Raw genomic sequence first — 23,840 nt, forward strand, 5'->3', positions numbered from 1 at the left:
TACATGTTAACGTGTTGGTGTTACATTACAAAGTCTCTTACTACTCCTTCTGTGTTTACAGTTATTCTTCAGAAAGAACTAGAGTTACACTGGAGGAAAACTGACTGAGCCTAAGGCTGTGCTAAAAGCTAAAAAGGGTAAATAATAACGATGGTGGTAATATTAGAATTACAGTTTTCAGTTCACTGTAGTTCATCTTAAAGACTACGGACTATCAATGCTAAATATACTATACTAACTAATTGAAACAGGCAGAATTACAGAAAGTGAATAGTCTTAATGTGGCATTCCTCCTCCCACCAGCAGAGGGCCCGTCACTATTATTACATATTCACCTAATCACAAGTATTTGAGATGATCACAATTATTTAAGCTGACTGCAGACATTTTCCACAGTCTTTAGATTTCACAGTCATATTATTATTACAAACAAAATGTTAAATGTTAAACTGGCTGCATCTCAAACAGCATACTACCACACTAAATAATACTCAAAATAACCTTCATAATTATCAAAAAAATAATCACAATGAAAAATAGTACACTACCATTAGCAGTACATGCATTTGCATATTATGTATAGTGTATTGATATGTGGTTTGAGATGCAGCTTCTGTTTGAAAAGGCCTATTATACAGCAGGGGTGTAGACAGACGTTACGGAGGGGTGGAGCTGAGTACAGGTTGATGGGGTCAGTTAAGAAGTAAGGTTGACAACCACCATTTAGCCTACTTATTGTAGCTATCACACCCAGAGAGAACCTAAAACACGTTTTAAACACAACTTACCATTGCTAACCCCATTTAACTGCTGAGTTACTATAACCACTGATAGCATAAAACAGCAGGTGAAGGCTGCTTAACCAGAATCCTACCCAATTACAGCATTAGGAGTGGATGTCTGGGGTGAATCAGGCTGCAATTTACTCAGCATTTTTCACAATATTCAACCTTTCTTTCTTTACCATAGTCAGCTTACCTGGCTCACTAGCTAGATAAGTAGTAGGCTACAATAGGAACAAGCGCAAGTTCCCACAACCTGCAGTCGAAAAGGGTAATGCTGTGTTTACATGCTGACTTTGAAATAGCATTGCTACATGCCTCATTGCAGAGTTGGTGTAAAACAGCTCTGGTACCAAGAGTTAGGGCTGTTCGATAATGGCAAGAACCATAATCACAAATATTTTGGTCAATATTGGGATCACAATTATTTAACATGATTACTCACTGACTTTGGAACATCATGCATTTATTGATATTAAAAAAAAAACTTTTTAACAGATTGTATTCCAGATGATAAAACAAACCGGTGGTATTGCCTTGTGGTGCAGAGACCACCGTGTGATACATCTTGCACAGTATTTGTTGTTGTTACTTGTCAAACCCCTTGAAACCAAAGTGTTTCCACACAGTTGAATTTGTTTTACCTTTCTTGTTGACCAAAGGCTCTCTTTCTGTCATCTTGGCTTGAGCTGAAATAAACATCCCACAGCCTGGCTGAGAGTGACTTTGGGCTTTTATGGAGTGGTGAAATTTATAACACAAGAGCATCACTGCGAAACGGAATGTGGTAGAATAAGCATTTTATCTCAATTATCTTGTTTTCACAATCATCGGAAGCCAAAATTCAATTAATTGCCCAGCCCTACCAAGAGTATGTGATAAATAGCAGCATGCAACTGTGTAAATGTTGTCATCGTGATAGAGGCCACACAAATGGTGGCGATCAAAGGAGTGGTCTGGCGGTCACTTTTATTTGTTTAAAGTTGCAAAGATGCAAGAACAAGGATGCAAGTGCCTTTGTATTCATCCTGTATTATAAGAGCGCAAGACGAATTATCTTGTACTGTTTTTCTGAGGAAATGGGGGGCGTTTCCAAGACTTCCCCTTACAGCCCTGCTACCATCAACCATGAACCAAAACACTTGAGATGACACTGGATTTCAGATTGGATTTAAGATTACCTGGATTACAAGACACGCTATATGATGCTGCTAAAGTTCTTGCATGGAGCCAAAAAATCTATAGATTCCAAAGAGCTTTTGTTTAGCTTTGAATGTAAATACACACTTTGCGCACGCAAAATGATCTGCAGTGACATCTGTGCGGAGTTAAACAGCTGGCTAGATTAGAGTGCATCCCTCATTTATGTGTAGCAGAGCTGCCAAAGAGACAGACTGTTACAGTGTAACTAACTGTGGAGTTAATTGCGTAAGTAGGTAATTGTATTTTAAGAGCTATAGACAACTGACTATAAAAAGCCTAGACTTGTAAAGGTTAACAGGGCTGTGTGTCACATTTCAGGGAAGAGCCTCAAGTTTGAGGTTGTGAATTACTCCCTCTGTCCCATTTCATCCACTGCCTTGAGTTTCGCTGCCCTGCGTTTCACCGCCCTGCTGAATGGTGATTAAACCAAGAAAAAGAGTGAGACAGAGAGAGATAGAGAGAGAGAGAGATAGATAGAGAGAGAGAGAGAGAGAGAGAGAGAGAGACACCAGAGGCACCACGTCACTCTGTGTGCTGTGGGCCGAATATAGGCCCTGACTCTGGAGAGCTAGAAACCAGGACAGCTGCCGAAAGAGCCGTCTGGAAGAAGAGGAAGATGAAGAAGAAGAAGAAGATGAGGAGGAAGAAGAGGAAGATGAGGAGGAAGAAAAAGAACATGAAAAATGTGAAGAAAAACAAGAAGAAGAACAATAGGAAAAAGATGTCACCACTGTATCTGCTATTAATTCAGACCTTTGGTTTAGTTAGCTAATTAAATGTGTATTTTAACCCCTTATAAAATTCCAGGCTTCTTACATACTAAGGCTTATTATTCAGTAACTACAGGGATTTCAATGCAAACTGGCTGAGTTTAACATACTAGATCATTTTTTATTCTTTCCTCTCCTAAATTTTACTTCTGTGAGGCAGAACTGCCTTTATGCATGAAAAGAGTTATAATTTTAACATTTTTTTCATAAAATTATCTTTAGTAGCAGTAGTAATAGCAGTACTTTTACTATTATTTTGTTTGCTGTTTTAAGATGTCATTATTAATGCGGTCACTATCGATTATATTAAAAATCACGTAATCATTGCCACATATTTATAAGAACAAACATTTAATTTTACTTTGTATACATACAATTTGTAACTATAAATTTACATGCAGTTGTGAGATTCTGCTGGTGTGGGTTTTCTCCATTTTAGTGACACACAAAAGTGATTTGAGTGCTAATATTTCCCTCTTGTGGAGAATCTTCAGACTACTGAACACTGCCTTATAATGACCTCTGGATTCTCTGTTTTATCACTCAAATCATTAAGCTGATTCATCAAGAATGTAAATACTAATTGATCATTATTTTTCATTGCATAATTGATTTTAATCCCTTAAAATCCCAGGCACACTATTACATACTAAGGCTTATTATTTAGTAACTACAGGGATTTCAATGCAAACTGATTGAACTATTCCTAGGTTATAAAAGTGTGTAATAAAACTTTGGGCCTCCCGGTGGGCCCTGGCCATTTAAGGGGTTAATTAATATTCATGACAGATCTAATTACAGTTGTTTTATATACTATTATTAATTTTGTTTGCCTATTTATTATTATTATTATTATTATTATTATTATTACATTGCAAAAAATAAAAGGTAAAATCTTTTAAAAAATCAAGAAGAACAGGCTTGTTAGCCAGTCATTTGCTCCCTCTGTGCTCTAAACTTTGAACCTCATCTTTCTATCTCGCAAAGGCAGTGCTCTCTGGGGCCCAGGAAAATGAAAAAAAGAGCAAAAACAGGGAGAGCGAAAGAAAGGAGAAAAAAAACAGGCAGAGAAATCGGCTGTTGGACATCACACCTGCGCCGAGAAGCAGCAATGCGCTGTCATGGAGAGGCAGAGGGTGAGCGGGAAAGAGAGAGAACAAGGTAAGAGAGTGCATTAGAGCAGCAGCATGCACTCCGGCTTCCATTAATGAGAGGCCAAAGCTGAGCGGCCATCCACACACACATTCTAACTGTCATCAACAGATACACTCTGAACGTCTGCACTGTAGGCCAGAGAGGGGGACGGGGATGCGGGAGGTGGGGGTCAAAGGATTTGAGGGGCATTAAAAATGAAGATCAATGCTTTCAAAGTTAAGATGAATGCAAAGGCGTGTGTACGAGAGAAAAACAGACAGAGAGAGAGAGAAAGAGAAGAAAAACGAGGGGTGTGTGAAGACAAACAGCAAGACACAGACTTCCCCTAAAAATGTGGCCATTATGTCAGTGATTATGAAAGGGTCTAAGTGGGTCACAGACGGGCACCCTGTAGGAGAGAAAAGCCCACTCTGCTGCAGAAAAGCTTTCGCTTATTAAAGTCCTTTAAGTGCCTATTTGATGCGCCTCGTACAATTTAATGGGCTAATTTTTGTCAGAAGTGTTCATCACTGGGCGCCCATTAAAAGCAAGATGTCCTGTGTGTAAGGGAGCAGACACTTTTCTCTAACCCGTGCACTTCTGCGTATGCTCTTGGTCATATTCATCGCAATGAATTCCTCCACTGTAATTCAAAGAATGCTTTTTGTGACCAATTTGTTTTGAATTTTTAGACACAGACTTTGTACACAGGGAATTCTTTCTACACTTGCAGACAGGTAGATGATTAAGTAAATAAAAGTGACAATAATAAATAGGAAAAGAGTTGCTCATCATAAAACTATTACTGTTATTATTAGGGAAGAGAAGGGAAGGTAGAAGATTTAAGCAGAGAAGAGACAGAGGGAAAGAGAGAGACTGAGAGCGAGCGAGAGACAGAGAGAGAGAGATCCCTGTGACTCCCGGAGTGGAGAAGCATGACTATTAGAGTTAGGCCTTCAGTTTAGGCCATAAATGTCCAAAACCTGGTCAAAAAAACTAAATAATGATAATAATAATAATGCAATAATGCTAAATTCTGCTGGCATCCCTATGGGATTCTAGTAATATGTTAGCACTAAGCTAATGGCAATGTACATGAATGTTTTTGGCCATTCTAGAATAAATATGGATATTTAAAGCTTATAAAGACACTCAATGCTTTATCTCATGCTTGTAGTAAACACATTAACTAAATATAAACATGACTCTGTTGAATAAAAATGAACTAAAAATAAGATATTTTTTTAGTTTCCAGAAATCATTAGATCTTCTCTGAAGGTCTGAAAGCCCTGAGAGTTTCCCACTGGAGTCCAGTATGACAGAGCCCAGGAACTGCTGACATTTGTTTAACTAATATTAAGGCAATAAAACAAATTGATTACAGGTTAGTCTGTAAAGGTGAGCATCAAGTGGTGGTTTCACATTTCCATTCACAGATTAAGCTGATTGTAGGCTACAGTGAGGCTTCAATGAACATTTGATCCCAAAATCTCTTCTCTATAAATAGGGTTAAATCCTGCGTGTGAAATGTGTCAATAAGTCCAAAATGAGCCCCTCCAGAACACCTCGCCTGTCTGCAGACCCCTGCCCATCAGTGACAGTTGAATTTGGGGTGTGAAGACAAGCAGCTAGATGCGTGTGTGCACACTCCAGCGTGTGCGTGTGCGCAATCTAAAGTTGATTGACAGGTCTTTTCCTCCTGCCTGACACACACTGAGAAAGTGGAAATACAAGCGAGAAAAAAAGAGAAAGAAAGAAAGAGAGAGAGAGAGAGAGAGAGAGAGAGAGAGAGGAAAGAGAAGGGAGGATGCGTTTGTAGCCGTTCATGATTTGTTGGTAGTTTCTGAAGCGAAGAAGTAAACACAGATCAGCCTGCCAGACAGCAGGCCACAGAGAGAGAGAGAGAGAGAGAGAGAGAGAGAGGCAGAAGGAGAGAGAGGGAATAGAAAAAAGAGAGAGACAGAAGGGGGGGAGAGGGAGAGAAAGAGTAGAGAGAGAGGGGAGAGAGTGAATGGTAGACAAAGAGAAAAGAGGGAGGAATGGGGAGTGAGAAGGAATGAAATGAGAGAGAGAGAAGGTGAGGGAGAGAGAGAGCAAGAGAAAGTGAGAAAGAGAGAAAAAAGAAGGAGAGAGCAAGAGGTAGAGAGAGAAAAAGAGGAAGAGAGAGAGAAAGATAGAGAGAGAGCACGAGAGGCAGAGAAAGAAAGAAAGAAAGAAAGAAAGCAAGAGAGAGCATTGGGTAGAGAGAGCGAGAGAGAGAGAGACAGTGAGAAAAAGAGGAAGACAGATAGAGGGAAAGAGAAAAACAGAGAGGGAGGCAGAAGGAGAGAGAAGGAATGAGAGAAAGAGAGAGAATGGGAAAGGGTGAGTGATAGAGAGAGGGAAAAGAGAGAGAAAAGGAGTGAGAAGAAATGAGACTGAGAGAAAAAGAGGGGGAGATGGAGAGAAAGAGAAAGTGAGGAAGAGAGAAAAAGAGAAGAGAGAGTGAGGGGTAGAGAGAGAAAAAGAGAGAGGGAGAGAGAGAGCTAGAGAGAGAGAGAGAGAGAGAGAGAGAGCATGGCAAGGTTTTTTGATGTGGGCGGCTACCCCCGTTCCTGGGAGAATTAGAGGAAAGCTCATCCTCTCTTTCCTCCCCTCCTTTCTCTCTCTCCCTCTCTGTCTCTCCTCCTCTCACCCTCTCTCTCTCTATCTCTCCCTCTCTCTTTTTCTCCTTCCCTCATTTTCCTCTCACACCCTCGGCGCAGGACCAAAGCCCAGGAGAAATTAGTCTCCTCCACTTATGCAGAGCCTCAGAGCAGAAGCTGGGCTCCTTCCTCTCTCCAGACTTGCAGGCTCACACAATTGACGGCCCCTCAGAAAGCAGCCAACCTTGTGGTTTATAGGAAAGACCAACAGTTTTTGCATTAAAAAAATACAACGTGCAGCTTTTTTAAGGAGGCCAAAGGAAGCCTGTGTCGCACATATGGCGGCTGTGAACTCCTTGGTCTAATTTTCACATTTCTGTTCTCACGGAGGGAAAAATGGTGTGATTGGTTGACAGATGGAGATTCAGGGCTGTCTTTAACTTCCTCTGAAAGAGTGAAGGCTCTAGCCCTAAAGCGAGATTCAACAGCAATGTGTTCCAAATAAGGCTGTCTGTTGTGACTGGCCAGCCTTGGAGAACACCAAAAAACATTTGTAGTTCTCATACAACAGTTGGCGTGTCTGTACTTCATTCTGTTGCTGCTGTATTTTTTCCCGAGCTCTTTCCTTCTAGTGTCGCAGCGCCTTACAATTCTGCTTCATCTACAGTACATCTGTTCTTATTTCTGCATGTAGCTATTTACATGCCTACAAGGGAGAAGGACAAAGCGGCTTAGATCAAAAGGCCTTGCGCCCAAAGTCGCCCCCTAGCAAGTCGCGATCCCTAACGCGGGGGAGATAACGAAACTATCTCAATATCCGTTTCGTATTCCAGTGTCGTAGCGCAGATCAAGGCCCAGGACGAGCTTCTGTACAATGAATTTATCGACGCACAGGGCTGCTGCTCTTTTTGATGACGGGCCTCCTTTGAAGTTCTCGCAGCTCTTTCAAAGAATCATGATCTGACAATGAGTAAGTTGAAGACTCTCTCTGTTAGGTCAGAAAAAAGAGCACTGGCAGGTGGGGTGGAGAGGAGAAGCGGGTGGGGAGATTTCGCCTTTTCCTCTGTCAGCTTATTTATTAGACATGAGAGGGTCAAAAACTGCCGTGGGCACTCTTTTCAATCTGTCAACTTTTTTTTTCTTTCTTTCTGTTTTTTTCCCCCTCGTTTCCGCCCCGGACTCACAGGCCGGCCCTCTGCTGCTGATCGTGGGCGCGGAAACCTTTAGCGTAATTGCGCGCTTTATTGCCTCTTAGTCCCCTAATTACAATCAGAGCAGCGACGCTCTGCCCCCGTGCCTCCCTGACGAAGAAATAACAAGCGTACGAAAAAAAAAGCAGAAAAAAATAAACGATGGCGCGCTGCCGCAGCCTGTAATTCCGATTTTCGGCCTGAAATTGTGGCTTAATGGTTGCATGGGGGAGGAGGCTGACAAAAGTGAGTGAGATGTAGAAACACAGCCTGAGAGAGTGTGAAACAGAGAGAGAGAGAGAGAGAGAGAGAGAGAGAGAGAGAGAGAGAGAGAGATAAAGAGAGAGATAAAGAAAGCACAAAAAAAAGAAAAGGGCAAAGAGAAAGAAAATAGCAATGACTTGCTCTCTCTTTTCAGTCGGAGGACAAATGAGCAACGTGACACCCACTTTCAGAGTGAAAGAAAAAGGCCACGCTCTCTCGGCGCAGTGCGGCGATGGCGGAAAAGCCTTTAGAAAGTCCTGCGCAGCCCTGCGTCTCCGAGGAAATGGAGATGGGGAGAGAAAGAGAAGCGAAAGCAGCTGAGCGGAGTTTAGGCAGCGAGGCTGAAGGCAGCCAAACGGCGACACGCTACAACGAGCGTCGCAAGGCTATGCGGCAAGACACGGGCAAAGCAAAGGGAAGGGGAGGGCAAGTGGGCCGGCCGGGCTGACCTGAAGGGTGTCCCTTACTACTGAGGCAACTTCATGCTTCTTTCTTTCTTTCCTTCTTTCAGACACAGAAATGGCTACTGTATTAAGCTAAAATTCATTATGTGTCTATGTAAACTTTAAATGTACCGCAGTCGCACACCATTCCCTCTCCAGTCCATATATGGAAACCAAGCCTTAAAACAGCCCTAAGGATTGATGTGACAACCAGTCATTGATCTGTGCAGCATTTTAGCTCACACATTCAAATTCAAGCTGAAGTGATAAAGAGTGTCGTTCCTGCAACCAGTTTGCAGCAGAGTAACTGAAGCAGAGGACATAGAGAAAAATGATAGGCTGTGCTGTTCTTGGCTGCCAGGAAGCCAATGTTGTCATTATAGCTTTTCAAAGCTATTCTTGACATCTGAAACAAGTGGCTGATTTTTCCTTTCCTTTGGAAAATGGACATGTAGATATAAATGATGACTATTTTAGTGCATAAAACTACTCAAAGATTAAAGAAGTGGCCTTCATTAAAAAAACAGATAATATGCAAGAAAATATACAAAATGCTAACTTCAAGGAGAACAGCACTGTTTTCAAGTGGCTCTATATACATGCCACAAAAGTAGCAAAATTAAACAAAAATACAGATTTTGAGGAAAGCTGGTGTTCTGTTTTATTTATTCAAAAATGACCAAAAGACACATCTTTACTGTTAGTCCTCAGACTCAGTCCGGGCTTGAGACATTTTTTCTACTGTTTGGGATTTGTCTCGAACTAAATGTTTTTAGTATTTGGCCTGTTTTGGTCTCTGCCATAGGTCTCGCCAAATTTAGTTTGTTGTCTCGACCATGACCAGTAACCATTTAAAACAAGATATCTGTTCATATTTTCTTTGTTTTAACTGTCACCAATGCACAATGACTCATACTCAAGCAACTCTGCACAACTGATGCACTGATGCACGATCGTCTTCAGAAAAACTGAGGATTCGTCCCCACATCTGACTTAATTTACAAATAGACTGCTGGAGACACATTCTAAACTTTCAGTTCTTACCACTTTTGTAAGTAGAAAAGGAGAAATTTTATTATGATATGAATTTGACAGAGTTGCACTCACAGTTTTGTTGCATTTTTGACATATTTGTGTCAATTCCTGAAATTAAAACAAACAGAAAAGAGTCAGACTCGAGCCTGTCGATACAGAATGTAATGTGAATGAAAAGTTAATTATTATATAACAATGTAATTAATTAGGTAAATAGGTATGTTTCTATAAAACACTAAAGCATAAGCAAAGCAGTAATTCTAAGTGTTAATTTTGTTGGGGTGTAGCTCATTTTTAAAGTCAACATAAATGGGAAATCATAATGCATTAGCCACTCATATCATGAAGTATTTTCAAGTTTTTCAAGTGAAACACTGAGAGTGTTTACCTGCAACTAATAACCCAATAACTGCAGAAAATCAGACTTCGTCAGTAATCCGATCAACGTGTTTACATGCACTTGAGTAATCAGATAATGGGAAACTCTGGGTCTGTTTTGCAACCGGCCAATAAACTCACAGAAGAAGATGTGACGTTAATGTAAAGTTAAACTCAAAATCGTGCCGCCACTTTGTTTCAAAACATCTCACCACTTCACCTGAAAATATTAACATACATCATCTAATGTTAGAAGATGAAGAATATTTAAATTGTTCATTTTGTCAATCATGTAGCTAGTTTGTTTCAGCGTCTCTCCAAAGTGTTTTGATGCATCTCGCAGCAACGCTGCTTGCTTATTTTCAATACGGCAGTCTGTTTCGCACATGCGCAGACTGAGAAATCCGAAAGAAATCAGAGTAAGAGTTTACATGCACTGCGAAATCTGATTACTGAGCTAAAATCCAGCTCTCTTTATCAGATTTCTTAATCGGATTTCTAGACCTTACTCCCATCTAAGAAATCAGAGTATGCTGTTTACATGACCATCTGAATAATCAGATAACTGCAGAAATCCGATTATGATCGGAGTATTGGGTGCATGTAAACACACTCACTGTATCCTGGAGGGTATCTGAGCTAGCTAGTTGGGGGTGGAAGAAGGGGAAAATGAAACATTATTTAAGTGGTAATATTATTTTTCCACACCTGCTGGTGCACAGTGATGTAATCAAAACTCAGAATGCTTTTGAGGCAGATGAAAGTGACTATAGTTCAGTCAAAAATGACAGAAAAACAAGAATTTTGCCTTTTAAATCTTTAATCTAACCAGGGACATGAAGGTAAAAAGTCTGTTTTGACTTCAGGTTGACTGTAAATGACCGAACCAAACAATTTGAAAAGACCTAGAAAATTGGAAAATTGGAGCTGTTAAAGCCTAGATGAGATTTGGTCTTGAAGAAGATTCAAATTTAAACCTGTCGTGGTTCTCTTTGTCCTCACTGGACCGCAACTAGTCACAGTCTTGGACTTGTGTTTGTTACCTCAAATGTGTAAAACAGATAGAAAGTATAATGCATTTAAAATCACGCTGACCTGGTAACAGTTTTTCAGTAAGGGAGAAAGAGAGCAGCTGATGAGTGTTAGGGCACCTGAAATTAACTCAGCCAGTGTTTGTTCACAGACATTGTCACTTCAGTGCATTTTGCCAGACGTCTTCAGTGGGGAAGTAATTGTAGTGCCCTTTACAGTGTCTAATTTACTGCATAACTACATTTTTACATCTCAAAGTGAGCTCCGGTATGCTGACCAGCTTAGACCTCATCCTGGCTGATTCTCTGAGAGGAGGAAGAGCCATAGTCCTGTACTCTTTTAAAAAGATGTGCTGTGTGCCATGACTTCATCTCATTAAAAAAGTTCAATCTCACATCTTTGTGTTTTTCTTGGACCTTTTAGTGCACTTGAAAGTAGGCTGGAATTTACACAATTATGTGCAATGAATACTCCATTCTGTGCTCCCTCAAACTGAAAATCTTGGATTGCACATTTTGTCGCACAATGTTTTCTGCCTACTCTGTGCTGTCAGATTGCCCTAAAGGGAGAATAAAGGATGATTAATACAAGGTTTTATTGCCACATTGTCAAGTATCTAGCTTTAAGGTTTCCCTGTTCAAACTATATGAAATAAAACAGGCCTATCATGAAAAACGGAGATCAAGCCCTGCATGAATAATGACCCCTCTAAAATTCATATGGAATGATCAAATTAAACACCATATTTCTTCTTTTACATATTTCTGAAATCCGCTATGAGAAATAATCTGAAATTTATATTCATTCTTGTCACACCAGTTTCTTCCATTTGCAAGTGCACTGTTGCCTGTTCAGTCATTTTATGAAGCGTTGCATGCTTTATATGTCATATATACACAACTGTATTTCAGACCAAACCCATAAAAGTAAATGCCTTTTCTACATAATGGTGAATAAAAGTGGATTTAATTCTGCGGCAGGTCTTACAGACAATTAAACAGCGAGCCTCAAGTTCTACGTATCTCTGAATCCTAACGATGGAATTTGGCGGAAAAGGGAGAAAGGGAGCAATATTTTCCTACACAGCTCTGCTGAATGGAGAAGGCTTATGGTAATATGGCTTGCTCTTTTGAGTGGCATATTGAAAATAGGTCCGGAGGGAGTGAAATAGAGTGGTGAGAGAGAAATCCGCCCCCAAGCAATTTCACTGTGTGTTTACACAGCGATTCACAACAATGCCACATAAACTCAGCCTGATGGCCCCCGAGGCAGCAAGGCCATAAGCGGACGGGCCAGTGAGGTGGACAACAGAAGAGCTAAGAGTGACAATAGCGTAATGCTATTGTATATGTACCTGCTGTCTACACAATCGCACTGGATATTATGCAAAAGATAGAGAAAGTGCAAAAGGGGAAGAGAGAGGAAATAGAAAAAAAAAGGTGATTGACCTTTTACTCACAGCCTTATAGCCAAATCCACCATAACTCACGCTGCTAGTTGCTATTTCTTGGGTCCTTTCCTTCAAACCTTGAACCTGAGGGCTCATAATTGAACGGCTAAAATGTGAACAAAGTAATTCAGAGTGGCTTGCTGTGAAGTGCTTCTAGAGTAAATTCCAGAGTGAGAAAATTTCACAGTGGTGGTGATAGGAACCAGATATCTGAAGCTTTTAATGCCTCTAAAAGCTCCGTCACAGAAAACTATTTATCAGAAACAAAGATCGTACGAATGCATGTCATCATAATAACCGCAGTCTGATATATAAGTAAACCAGATTCTTTCCAATTATGCCTCTCAAACTGTTAAAACCTATTAAAAACATATTTTGTAAAAAAAAAAAAAAAGTTGCTAGTCCAAAAAACTACATAACAGTGTACTTCTGTAAATGTGATTACAGTAAAATAAAGTAAATAAAAATAAGTAAATAAAATACCTACCTTTGCGCTGCAGACACTGTGACCTCTGGGGCCTATGACCACCTACAATGAACTTTTTAAATCAAACCACTCTGAATGATTTGTTTTCATTTTAAATACTGAATTGTGCAGAATTTGTGAAAGTGACAATACTGTAATGCCACTGTGTATTTTGTTCTTTGTTTATGCAATGAACCACAATAATGCTATTTAAACACAGACTGATGGGCACTGGGGTAGCAAGGCCTTAAGCCGACAGGTCAGTAAGGTGGGCAACAGAGCGTAACACTATTGTATATGTACCTGCTGCCTACACAATCATACTGGACATTGTGCAAAAGACAGAGAAAGAACAAGAGGGAGGCACAGAGGCGGAGGAGTAAAAAAAAGAACAAGAAAAAATGTAATTCAGTTTAATCTCAGAGGAGCACACTACACTGAGAGTTGGGGTGTCTCTCGCTCCCATGAGAGAGGCGGGGCTACTGGAGGCTCCCAGGCAGCCAATTTGCTTGTTTATTGTCTTGGTGTTTTGTCTCGGTTACAGTTCATTGCGGCCTCCCTCCACTCTGGCACGCTCTTTTAAATGGCATCTATAAAACATGGAGCCTCGCCCACCAACTCTCTGTCTTTCTCTTCCTCTCTCTATCACCTCTCTCTCCCTCTCTCTCTATATATCTCTCTCTTTCTGGGTCTGCTTCTCACTCCTCCCATCTTTCCGGTATTATGTCTCTATGGAAGAGCTTCCACTCTCAGAGCTTCCACTAACAAAGCCATCCTGCTCGCAGAGAAATCCAATCACATGTTGAGCCGGATTTCATGGTTTGTTTGCCAAAGTTTGAACCAGACTTGGTTTCTGACAGAAGAAAAAGTTCTCTTGTCCAGTTAGCTGCCACACTGCTTCGTTACAAGGGACTGTACATAGAGGCACAATCATGAGGTACTTCATATCACCACTGTGGCACTGTACAACTAGAAAAATCTTATGGGTACTGATAATGAAAATGGTGGTTCGGTTAAAAAGCAAATTCAGAAACAAAGATCGTACGAATCATAATAACCGCAGTCTGATATATAAGTAAATCAGATTCTTTCCAATTATGCCTCTCAAACTGTTAAAACCTATTAAAAACATATTTTGTAACAGTAAAAAGTCTGGCAGTAGATTTGCTAGTCCAAAAAACTACATAACAGTGTACTTCTGTAAATGTGATTACAGTAAATCTCCTGTAAAATGAATTGTATTAATTATATGTAATTACAGTGAAAAAACTTAATTTCCTTCTTTAATTTTAATCCAGTTTAATCCAATTTGCACCCTCTCTTAAGGTAAGACTCCTTATTTTGTACGATGCTGCTAATACACACACTCTTGGACTCCTGATGTGTCTACTCAAACAAACCTGACTCAGCTATGCAGGTAATTGGCAGATTTTGCTGGTGTGTTAAGACAATGGTTCTCAAAATGGTCCTAAGGGACCCCCAAATGGTCCAAATTTTTTGCTCCAACTCAACTCATAATACATAGAAAAAAAAGTGGCCGTCTGGGGGTCCCTGAGGACCAGTTTGAGAACTATTGATAAAGAGAGCTAAAATCACCAATCTGTGCTGGGCATTCACCCTCCAAGACTGCACCTTGCCACCACTGCCTTAGAAACATGCTCCACTGGGGGGCATGAATGTTGTTATTGGAGCTGTCATTTCAATGATAGTGATTTGTTATTTCATCCAATAATTGCTTAGTAATTGCAAAATCAGGGAATTTACTAATGTAGCAATTAGTTGTAACACTAATTCAGTGGAGATTGTGCTGCCATCTGATTTCTCCAGTGAAAGCACAGGACATGCAAAACTAAAGCAGTAATTTTATCACATTAGCATCATTTGTCCAAAAATGGATTTTGTATTTAATGGATTAGCTGTCATCTGTAAGTCTAAGAATGAAATAATAAATAACTCTATAGCTTTTATATTTGTGACATTTTGGGGAAATAAATAAAATGTTTGGGCTATACATGGATATCTTATATAGGCAATTTATACAGAAAAGAAAAGAAAAGAAAATTACTTGTATACTGTTAATTAACAGCAATTGACAAGATTTTTTAGATATATGTTTTACTGCTGTTAATTTACAGGATGAACAGGACCCTTTTGTATTTTCATCTTCATCTATATTCATATTTTTATAAAAGCAAAAAAATATCTAAATGTTATAGCACCTTAACTGTGCAAATCTTTCTTTACAGTGTACTTATTAACATAGTAATAATATTAACGTATTAACTGTTCAATTCATCGAGTAATCAAATGATTATGGTTTTAGTAAGGCGGTTCCTCTTAGTTTGCTCACATTATAGCACTGTCATTATCAGAGCTTGTTTATGGGGAGTCTGGCCACTTCCTGTTTCTCCCATTGTACCAAAAACATAACTGCAAATCGTTAGTGGGTGGCTACAAGCCAGTCTTCAAACAGACAGCTAAACAGCTAAAAATAAAAAAGATAACATGTTTCTAGACATTTATGTGAGAATTTTCTTTAGTTTTGCAAGGTAGAAAAATCCATAGTATTAAAAAAATCATATATTTCTGTTTTTCTACAGCAAACAGGTTTTGGACACAGGACTCTCTTTTGGTCTCTTTTGCCTTCTAGACAAGGCAAGGCAAGTTTATTTATATAGCACATTTCATACACTACAAGTACTTTACAAATGGTGAAATACAAAGATAATTCAAAATGACATTTTAAAAAATAACAAAGTAAAGGAGAATAGAAATTAAAAACCTGATTAAAACAATAGATTTTAAAAGAGAAGAATCATTAAAAATCAAATTAAAAATGAAATTAGAATAAAAAAGTGCTGTTACAGGAGAGATTACTGCTACTAAGTGCTGACTGGGTGCTAGCATAACCGCTACTGGGTGCTGAATGGTTGGCGGGCTGATCAGCTCACTGGCTAGGTAAAGCAGTTTGCACTCACTGATGTCATGAACTTACAGCAGTGTTGAAATATTTTATGCTATGCTGTGTTGAGAAAATGAGTGTATTTTTTGTATAAAAATTTTTAAGCATTTACAAACGATACATTTGGAAAAAACGTTTATCGGGAGCGCCCTCTAACACCTGTCATAACCTAGAAGATATTACTGACTTACAACTCTCTTCACTAGAAATTCTTGGGTCATTATTACATCTGTGCCATAAGAGACGTCTTTTATGGTGAAACAAAACAGAAGCCATATCACCCCCAGCACTTCCTGTAGTGTATTGCAATCTGTTGAATGGACAACATGTATCATAGGAGCATTATGAAGCACTGGAGACCATTTGTTTTAAATCATGATCAAAGTCATCAAGAACTAATTAACTTTGTTATCAACTGTCACAGCCCTAATCCTGTGTGAAAAATGCTTAAATAAACCAGGGCAAATCAAACAAACCCCAGTTTGGTACACAGCGAGGTGTAAAAACCAAGTTGGAGAAATATACAACACATCACTCTGATAACAAAAGGCTCTGATTTAACATTCAATAATTGAGCATTCAACAATGAAGATTAAGAGATTTTCTGCATAACTATCAAGCAATCACTCTGTATCTCAGTATGAAGGCCACTCATCTGCCTCTCACAGAAACTCCTCTTAAAGAGAACAGCTTGCATTCTTTGTTTTGTCAAGCACCACACTCTAACAGTCATCTTCAGAAATGTAAGTAAAATGTTTTTGAAGAGCTAAAACCTTGGCCAGTATTGTTCGCAATCCAATATATCGGTCAGCCTCCAGCTGTGATTCAGGCTAGCTAAAACTGTTGGGCTGCCATAAAGCTTCATCTGCTCTGAAAGACAAGCGCTAGCATGTCGCCTCACTCCGTCGCTCTCATCCAGATGGCTCATGCTGCTGTATTCAAGCGCATATTGTGATGTTGGGGGAGCCGCTGTTGTTGTTTGTTCCACGCTGAGAAAAGGATAAGCCCCCGCTCTTATGAGCTGTCACGGCTCGCGCAATTGGCAGCCGCTACACCCGCCAGGTCCGGACATGTTATTTAGGGTTGTGCGACATCCATCGTTAAGTGTAACACAACAAACACTGCGGATGCTATTTTCAGACTCCAAGCTGCACGCCGCTTCAAGGTGTTGTCCGAGTGCTTCGGGATCTGAGATGATGTCTTCAGATCAGCAAGAAGTTTTGTTCTTTTCTGTAAATTCAGAGGTGAATGTCCACTGGATCAATGATTTACCTTTTTACTCACAAACTAACTACTAGTGGCTGATGAGATAAGAGTTTTGGACCCTCTGATTACAGTCCTTGAACCCTAGGATAACTTTTCAGTTAAGGGTGGGCAATATGGCAAAAATATATCAGCACTACATCATTCGCTATACATAATATGCTGGGTTTTTTTAGGTTCAGCAGGTTGGAACAGACAAAATGCACCAGCAAACTAGCAGAGCCACATTCAACCCCTAAAATCCCAGGTTTATTACACACTAAGGCTTATTATTCAGTAACTACATGGACTTGAATGCAAACTGGCTGAGCTATTCTCTAGTTATAGTATTTATAAATGTGTTAAAACAAACAAAAAAAACCCTTTGTGCCCGCCAGAGGACACTGCCCATTTAAGGGGTTAAAGAAGGCTTTGAAAAATGGTGTAATGGACTGACATCCAATCAGCTACTTGTTACTATACAGTTTATACCGTTACTTTACACTGGTAACTGTTGATTACATCTTCTCTATAAATGGTCTAAATTTGTCTTTTTTGGAGATGCAGTGCTGCAATGCTGTAGTGCAGTGAAGCAATGTGAAACCCATTATAAGCTCAGAAAAGCATACTGTAACATAATTAATCATAATGACAATAACTAATCACTAATAATCATATTGGCCACCAGAGGTAGGAGAAGAACACAAATCCCCTATTTAGTAAAAGCAATAGTAATTAAGGAAAAAAAAAAATACTCAAGTAAAAGTTTAAGTAAGATTTAGATTTTGGCTTTTGCTTAAGTGTAAACGTACATGCTCATAAAGGTGCTTAAAGTGAAAAAGTAAACATATTTCTTTAAAAATGTCTTTATAATTCATTTTTTAAACAGGATATCTTTTATTGAAGGTTAGAGATACACATCGGAATGGTTTATACTAGAACCGAAGGCATCATCTACAAAAATGCACTCATCTAGAGCACCCATACACACGTTTGACTTCCTTTATAAGAATTTGAGATGGACCTTGTTAGAATCTCTACTAAGAAAAAAAATGTAGATTTTTCTTTTAGCAGTCAATACTGAACACCAGATCAAATAAATCCTTTGATTACGGCCAGGGCCAGAGTGGGTTTTTAGACTGGGAGTTACATGATGCAGACCAGCCCACACTCCACACACACACACACACACACACAATCCGCTAATGTCCTGCTATGTCCTTACATCAGGCTATAGGCTACTCCTAACATTAGTGCAGTCATCATCCTACATATTCCAACACTTCTGCCCAGATACACTCACCACAGACACAACTTCTCCACAGAGAAGAACAAAACTAAGTGAAAATCAGGCAGCTGGGATGTACAACATCAAACCTACAAAGTTAAAGATGTGCAACCTTGATATTTATTGAAACCAAAAACAAACAAAAACCTGATATTTATTGAAGCCAAAAACAAAGATTACTGCCACAGCGGGCAGACCCAAATGAAGACAACATGAAAGTTAAATCAAACAGCTGATGTGCGAAGATGAGGAAAAACAACACCGCAATCTTAAACACCTAAACCTAATCATCCTAGGCTACAGCATATTGCGATGGTGGGCCTGACACACCTGTAATGACTCAATGCGCTGAAGTAACATCCTTACAGGCATCTGAACGTAACTGCTACATCATTTAAGGTGGATATATATATACATGTGTGTATGGTAACTTGCGAAAAGTGACTGCAGTAAGTTAAACCAGGCTTGGGATTTTTTTTTCTCTTTTTGTCCTGTAATTTTTTGATGGCCCCTTACACTGAAGTGAGACGAGAGCAGACAAAATGATAGCGTGTGAGTTGCAGCTTAATCTTTGTTAACTAAAAGAACATAATAAAAGCACAGTTCGGCTGGGTCATAATATACTGCTATCTTTAATTTAGCCACAAAACTGATTAATGTAATTAATGTAGTACGAAAGAACCGTGCGAAAGTCAACTTCATTTGAAATGGCCCGTTTCACTTCATGTACGAGAGCCAAGACATGATTTTAATATTCATATGAAAATGGTGCTGTTGTGCTGCACTGGTTAAACACCCTTAGTGGGGGGTGGGGGATGTACTGAGATATCATGCCTGTGCATGTTATGGTGTACATTTTAGGACATCTTTAGACCACTGCTTCAGGTTTCAGACAAAATGGCTTAAGGTCTCGGGAAAAATGCTGCATCATCTCAGGTCTTGTACAACTGGACAAAAAAGCTCTCTAGTGCCTGATTAAATGTTGGGAACCATCACAAAGCTATTGCTATTATTACTGTTATCTTTGTTGTAATTATTGCAGTATGTGTAAATAAAATGCTGTGTGGAAAAAAAATTAAAGGTGAAGCAAAGAAGGTACCCACCCCGGTCCTAGCTTAACTGCTTTCCACACGGTTAGCTGAATTAGAGTTGCTATCACAGGCACAGGCTCACCAATAGTCAACAATGTGAAGTATTCAGTGCGTAACCTGTGAGTGAAGAACTAAAATTTGATCCTGCACAGGGGTCCTTATGTTTTAAGGGGGTAATATTGGTGTATTTTTTTCCAAATTGACATTGGAAAGAAAAAGCTGATCTTGGATCACCACTCAGAAGCAACCTCCCCTCCAAGCTGGTTTAGCAGCACTGTGTGTGATGTCAGCGTGAAAATGCAAGCATCTCATCTGAGTAGAGAGGGTTTTCTTTTTCCTTTGCAACAGCACTGCATCGCTCTCGTGTGCTGCTTACAGATCCAAAACTGCGCCGGCTGCACTGATTTCAATTTGACACAGCAACGGTCCAAATCAGAGAGAGGCCGAGCCATAGTTTGAGGGCTCAAAGACAAAGGCAAATCCATCCAGCTTTGCTCTCGTGCACTGACACAAGCATGCAAAGCAATATCCCTGAATTACCGCCTCTCAAATTCAATAGTGGGCTAAAGGGTAAGGACACCAGTGCTCTGCTGTTCCGCTAGAAACAAAACAAGCTGGATGTGCCTCTCGCACCTCCGCTTCGTCTCCTCTCACCTCTGCAATAAATCATCTGCCATCTCATGCATGTAAAGTAATCCTAGGCTACGCTCGCTGCAAGCCAAAGTTGCCCTGAGCTTTGATCCAAAATCTGCCTACACAATGAAAGCTAGCCCAAAATGGAGAAACAGCGAAACTGAACAACTGAAGCTAGCAAAGCGACTGAAGCAACCAACTCCAACTACACCTGTTCAAAGAAAGTTTAGATTCGCATGTGTCACTCTGTAATGCCAGATGTGAGTCACATGCAGGCGCTTGTTCCAAACACTACCACGCACACATTCACAGAGGGGAATCAAACGTGTGGACACGCTCCATCTGTAGATGCACCACTCATTAGTCCTTTCCGAATTAACCTGAACTTAAAAGCAAATGTTAAGTCTTGTTTCATTACCAGTGTAAACGGCTGTAAAAAGTCACTTGTCATCTCATTACCATTAACGGCTGCCGCATTGACCTGTCTTGGCAGGCCATTAGAAGAGGTCCTCCCATGTATTACCCTGCCATATATCTACCCTGCACGCTACCTATCCTGAGGTTTCTCTGTCTCACCCAGCTCCTAAACTTGGCTGTGGCTGAGAAATAGGCTATCACGCTGGAGTTAATGGGTTCCGCTTATCTTGAAAAAAGACTGTAAAGCACCACCATTAAAACAGAAACTGCACGTTTAGCACACTAACTACACACGAGACATGAATTAACCCCTTAAACAGCAGGCTTATTTTTATGTATTCATTCCAAGACGTCTTATTAATTAACTGCTATGAATGATAAAGTGACTAATTTGTAAATTAAGTCATTATAAGAGTGAGAAATTCAAATGTATGCCTGCAGAAAAGTCCCTTAGATTTTAAGGGGTTAACTTTAAGATTTGTCTTCTAAATGGACAATCTGCTTCTATTCAAAAACAGCATCATCATGCCCAGATTCATAAATCACTGTTGTGACAAAACTTTCTATCTCCAAATATATAACTTTAATGTAAGTCAATGTAACAACTTTACTCCAAGTAATTTTTGACCTCTTTTATTGCTCCATTCATCATGAAAAATGTGTAACAGTGGCCTTTTAAAATCATGTAAATAATAAAAACATCATCATGAAATATTAGCTGATTATAACTGCCATATAAATGACTGTGACTGACAATTTAATTCATTCTTTTATTCATTCTATGCATCTATTACAAGCCAAAATTGACCTTGATCTTGATTATACAAGCTGTGTATGCGCAATGGAAGCATCTTAAAGCAGCTAAATTCGCTCATTAAAAGTGAATATAACGTAATTTGACATGTGATTACAAAAACAATATACAAGGAAATTACATTTTCAGGACATATACAGATTATTTAGCACACTGGTTACCAGACCGGTTACCAATCCCATTAAGTCCTAACTTCAGTCATTATTTAATAGCACAACAGTGGAAACACACTCTGGACTGGTACAAAGCATATTTGAGTGTTTGTTTCGAGACGCCCACTGAAGCCCTGCTCAATGTTCCACTGTATTGTCCAAAAAAGAGAAAGAGAAGAAAGAATCCTGTGGCGGCCTTTTGCTCTAAGCCGTCAGCAATTCCCACAAATAACACGACACAATAGAATCATCGGCCAGCAGGGCCCACAGGCGTTTTCAAGGGCTGCTGACGGCGATCTATAAAACACTGTAATGGGTCACTTGTCACGGGGTGTGAAAGAGAAGATGTACGGCACCTTTCCCCCCGCTGTCTCGGGACCGCAATTAATCAAGGGCGAATAGTATCAACGCCGTAAGGTTATTCCCGCCGCTCTTCCACCGGATGAAACAAGATGATGGCACTAATTGCGGAAAAAAAAACAGCTGACCACACAAGAGGCGCGGAAAAAAGGAAGATGAAGGGCAGATGAACGCACGGAGGAGGGGGGGTTAGAGCAGGGGAAGGAGAGCGTGGAGCAAGTGAAGCCATGGCTGATCCTTCTGACAAGATTAAAGCAGATCTTTCCTTCTCCACACTCCTTTTTGTGTTTTTTCTTTCTTTTGCACAATTAATGTAGCACCATGGTCAGCAGTATTTGGTCACAACTGTTATCAACTGTGGTTATAACTGGTGCTGAGTTCTAGCACTGATAAGAGTCGTCTGTTCTTTAATGAAGTCATACCTGATTGTCCATGACTGTTCAGAGAATCCATTCCTTGTTACTGTGAATATGTTATGGAACCCACAGCTATTAGTACTGTTGGGCATAATGCAGTCAGATACATGGAGCAGCACTGAAGAACCAGGAGAGGTTTCCTTCTACACCATTTCAGACAAAGCTTTGAGCGTTCCAGCTGGTGTTTTCATCAACAATACCAATCCAAACACTGCCTCCACTTTTATCACCATCCTAATTCCTGTGGCCTCTCTAATCACTGCCAACCTCATCATCATCATCATCATCATCATCATCATCCTCGGTGTAGTCATCAGTCCTCTCAGCTTTGACAGCAATCTCTACAGTCCTCCACCGAGCCAGGAATGTGCAGGAAGTGTGAAACGCAGCTGTATAATATCTGCTGTGATAGTGGAGCTGTACTTGTCATAGTTGGAAGTGTAAGTACAAACGCCTCAGTGATGCCTCCTGCACTAATAAACTGCATTCAGAATCAGCCCCCAAATTTTCACTTTGCTCCACCGCAATAGACTGAAACACATCATGCTGAATATCTACCCTACTGAAGAAACAGCACACTGGTGTAGTGCTGGTTTAGCTGCTCACCCAGCATGGTCATGGTGCTGACCAGCATACCAGCATCCAGAACACAACATGCTGGTTTTGCTGGTGATCAACATATCAACTTCCACTGCTGCTGACCAGTATACTAGCATCCAAAACACAACACCTGCTGACCACCCATGCAGGGTTTTCTAGCAGGGGTGAACATTTCTGTGTAATTTCAACCCAGTAGAACTCACTGAAGTGTGCATTTTATATGTATATATACATACATCATATATATATATATATATATATATATATATATATATATATATATATATATATATATATATATATACACGGGCTATGCATTTGTCTTTCTCAATTCCCTGCTAGACTTGCACTCAATATACGCATCTCAAACAAATTCTCTAAACTCGTATAGTGCACGTGCGTGTGCTTACCTGTCGCTGAGCTGTTAGCAAAGCCGCGTAGATAAGCCTCTCATTTGCGCTCCATTGTGAGAATCAAAAGCTCCGGCCGTGTCAAAGGCTCATCACCATCTCCACTGCGAGACAACGTTCCCGAGAAAAGCATCACCTGCGAAGAAAAGCGCCTCTTTCTCTTTTTTTGTCCGATTCACTTCTTCCTCTTCTTTTTCCTCTTCCTCTGTGGACCCGGGAGCCGCACGCGCCCGCCCAAGCGCCGCGCTCGCGCCTCGCCAAAGTTGCAGCGCGGGCGCGCGGCGCCTCCGAAAACTTCCCGCGGCGGAGGAGGAGGAGGAGGAGGAGGAGGAGGAGGACGCGGAGAGTTTGGCGGAAGAGAAGAGCGGAGGAGAGGAGAGGGGAGCTCTTCAGTCCTAGTTAGGGCACTGGGAGGACTCGGCTCTCCCACAGAATTCCTTTATCCATTACCGGGAGCGCGAGCTGATCGAGTCCTGTAGGCGGAGGTGCGCGAGAACAGACGGCAGGAGCAGAAGGAGAAGGAGGAGGAGCAGACAGGAGGGAGTTTCTCCACTTGTCTTCTCTGAAAGATTCAGCACTTTGAGCGTGTGCACGAGCTCCGGGGAGAAAAGCGAGATTGTAGCTAATGAGTGGATAAATGGCGACACCTGCTGGCAATCTTGGGAGCTGCATGTATTAAATGGT

General features: G+C 40.4%; 1 protein-coding gene across 1 annotated transcript in view; it reads right to left on the reverse strand.

Annotated features, from left to right (window-relative positions):
- si:dkey-238f9.1 (chemokine-like protein TAFA-2) overlaps positions 1–23,339 on the reverse strand; it is a 128,023-nt gene extending 104,684 nt beyond the window's left edge. The window contains exon 1 of the mRNA XM_036569600.1: positions 23,157–23,339. The gene's annotated coding sequence lies outside the window, so the exon portion shown is untranslated. The remainder of the gene's footprint in view (positions 1–23,156) is intronic.
- Positions 23,340–23,840: the final 501 nt, after the last annotated feature.

The sequence above is a fragment of the Colossoma macropomum genome, unplaced genomic scaffold (genome assembly GCF_904425465.1).
Source record: "Colossoma macropomum unplaced genomic scaffold, Colossoma_macropomum, whole genome shotgun sequence".
Lineage (NCBI taxonomy): Eukaryota > Metazoa > Chordata > Actinopteri > Characiformes > Serrasalmidae > Colossoma > Colossoma macropomum.